Below are 3193 nucleotides of genomic sequence, written 5' to 3'. Positions count from 1 at the left end.
ATACCCTGCAAGTCCCCTAGCAATAGAATTGGGGCTATATACACCCACTATTTTTGCTACTGCCATATAGTGCCATTGTCTGACTGGGAATTCAAAGAATATATTGGGGTTACAAATACCTTCAAGTCCTGCCACTGCCATATAGTGCCAGTTTCTCACTGGGAATGCAAAGAATATATTGGGGTTACAAATACCTTCAAGTCCTGCCACTGCCATATAGTGCCATTGTCTGACTGGGAATGCAAAGAATATATTGGGGTTACAAATACCTTCAAGTCCTGCCACTGCCATATAGTGCCACTGTCTGACTGGGAATTCAAAGAATATATTGGGGTTACAAATACCTTCAAGTCCTGCCACTGCCATATAGTGCCAGTTTCTCACTGGGATTGCAAAGAATATATTGGGGTTACAAATACCTTCAAGTCCTGCCACTGCCATATAGTGCCAGTTTCTCACTGGGAATGCAAAGAATATATTGGGGTTACAAATACCTTCAAGTCCTGCCACTGCCATATAGTGCCATTGTCTGACTGGGAATGCAAAGAATATATTGGGGTTACAAATACCTTCAAGTCCTGCCACTGCCATATAGTGCCATTGTCTGACTGGGAATACAAAGAATATATTGGGGTTACAAATACCTTCAAGTCCTGCCACTGCCATATAGTGCCACTGTCTGACTGGGAATTCAAAGAATATATTGGGGTTACAAATACCTTCAAGTCCTGCCACTGCCATATAGTGCCAGTTTCTCACTGGGAATGCAAAGAATATATTGGGGTTACAAATACCTTCAAGTCCTGCCACTGCCATATAGTGCCATTGTCTGACTGGGAATGCAAAGAATATATTGGTGTTAGAAATACCTTCAAGTCCTGCCACTGCCATATAGTGCCAGTTTCTCACTGGGAATTCAAAGAATATATTGGGGTTACAAATACCTTCAAGTCCTGCCACTGCCATATAGTGCCATTGTCTGACTGGGAATTCAAAGAATATATTGGGGTTACAAATACACTCAAGTCCTGCCACTGACATATAGTGCCAGTTTCTGACTGGGAATACCTGGCCGACACCAGCTCTGCCCTCTCCGATCCCTCTGTGATCTACAGCCTACACTTATTTTCTCATCTTTTTTTCTGCACTGCAAATCTCTTGCCTACTTCCTTTGGGATCTCAGAAGTGGTGGTCTCAGTGCTGAGAAACACATCTGAGTCCCGCATGCAATATGCATTAAGAGAACCCTGGAGCCTACCATAGCATCGAGCCTGGCTAAATGCAGAGAAAGATTTTGGACCACTTCCAGAGATGGTAATTTCAGCGCTGCAGTTGGCAACGGATGGTGTAATGGGATTAGCTGAGGGATCGCTGTCTTGACCACTTTTTGGCACAAAATGAAAGTCCAATCCAGCCAAGTATGGTGCAAGGATATGATGCAAGGACACCTACATATCCGTCTGTGACACATTGGGGAGTTCACCCTCATCCGCCCTTTTGGCCTGCACCATAATGCGCCTCTTCCCAGCTAAGCTAAGCGCTGAATTTAGGGACCACCTCATGTTTGGGGGAAAGTGCTGGTGTGGACGGCACAGTGAGGTGGTGCAGTAGACACTCTGCCCAAAAAGGGCAGAGTGTCCCCCAGCCGGGACTCCAACATCTCCTGGGCCAGATTTTTGGAGATGAGGCCCTTGAAGCCTTGGGCATGTGGGTGGGTTTCGCTGTACTTTAGCATGAAATGAAAGGCCTGGGAGATGGGGAGTTGTTGGGAAGAGGCGCATGATGGCGCGGGCAAAAGGAGAAGTGGCAGGAAAAGGGGAGGATGAGGGAGAAGTCAACAAAGTGGCGGAGGCAGATGAAGTGATGTCCTGGCTCGTCCTCTGGAGTGCATCGCCAGCACTGTGAGCAGAGGCAGTGGCATGAACGGCGGGCGACGTTTGTCCTGCCGTCGCTGCCTGCCACTGATTCCAGTGCTTGGATTCCAAATGACGGTGCATTGAAGTGGTGGACAGGTTGCTCTTCTCAGGGCCCCTACTCGATTTCGAGAGGCAAATTGTGTAGACGACACTATATCTGTCCTCGGCGCATTCCTTGAAAAAACTCTACACCTTCAAGAAATGTGCCCTCGATGGGGGAGTTTTTCTGGGCTGGGTACAAAACGGAACATCTTCGGACATTCCGGGTCTGGCCTGGCTTCGGCAAAGCAGCTGACCTCTGCCTCTGGACATGTCTCTGCCTCTAGCTACCCTTTTTGGTGCTGTACCTGCCTCAACATCCACACTACTTTCCCAGCTTGATATACGCCTTGTCCAAGTGGGGTCGGTGTCCTCGTCGTCCACCACCTCCTCTTCCAACTCCTGTCTCGCCTCCTCCTCCTGCACAATGCGCATGTCAACTGGCTGCCCTGACAGCAACTGCGTCTCATCGTCGTCGATGAGGGTGGGTTGCTGGTCATCCGCCACCAAATCGACCGGAGATGGAGGAGACTCTAGTGTTTGAGCATCTGGACACAGATACTCGTCTGTTAGGTCCGTGGAATCGCGAAATGGAGGGGCAGGTTGCGGTACAGTCAAAGGAAGGGAGAACAGCTCTGGGGAGCAGGGACAGTTGGGGTTATTGTTCTGGGAAGATTGGGAATTTTGGGTGGAAGGAGGACAAGACATTGCAAGACCTGTTCCTGGTTCTCGGGCCTACTAAGGTTTGTACCATTCAGCCTAGTTAATGTGGAACTTTTGTGCAAAGCGCAGAACTTAGGGCCCGCCTGATGTTAAGGGACACACGCTGGTGCAAGGCTCAACTCACCCTAAGTGCCAAAAACACTGCTGGTGCAAGGCTCTACTCATGCCAAGGGCCTCAATCTCTGCTGGTAGCTCAGCTTAAGGTCCTGTAACTTTGTTTGGAAGGGCTCATGTTAAGGGCTAGAAAAGTGAATTTTTGAAGGTCTTACCACATCACACACACACACACACACACTCAAAATGACAGTTAAGGGTGAGGGCTTTTGGATTTCCCATTGTCTATTCCATCCGTGGTTGTCATGGGGAACGTGATTTAAAGGGGTGGTTGTTACTGTTTGTTGAGCTTAAATTGGGGTTTGTGTCCATCCATTTGGGGAGTAAAGAAGGTTTCCAGGTATTTTCCCACTTTGATAGAGGTTTTTTGGAATGTGGAAAGTGTGTAGTTGTTAGGCTGT

This window comes from Leptodactylus fuscus, chromosome 5 (assembly GCF_031893055.1).
Source record: "Leptodactylus fuscus isolate aLepFus1 chromosome 5, aLepFus1.hap2, whole genome shotgun sequence".
NCBI classification, from domain to species: Eukaryota; Metazoa; Chordata; class Amphibia; order Anura; family Leptodactylidae; genus Leptodactylus; species Leptodactylus fuscus.
This window is presented reverse-complemented; position numbering follows the sequence as displayed.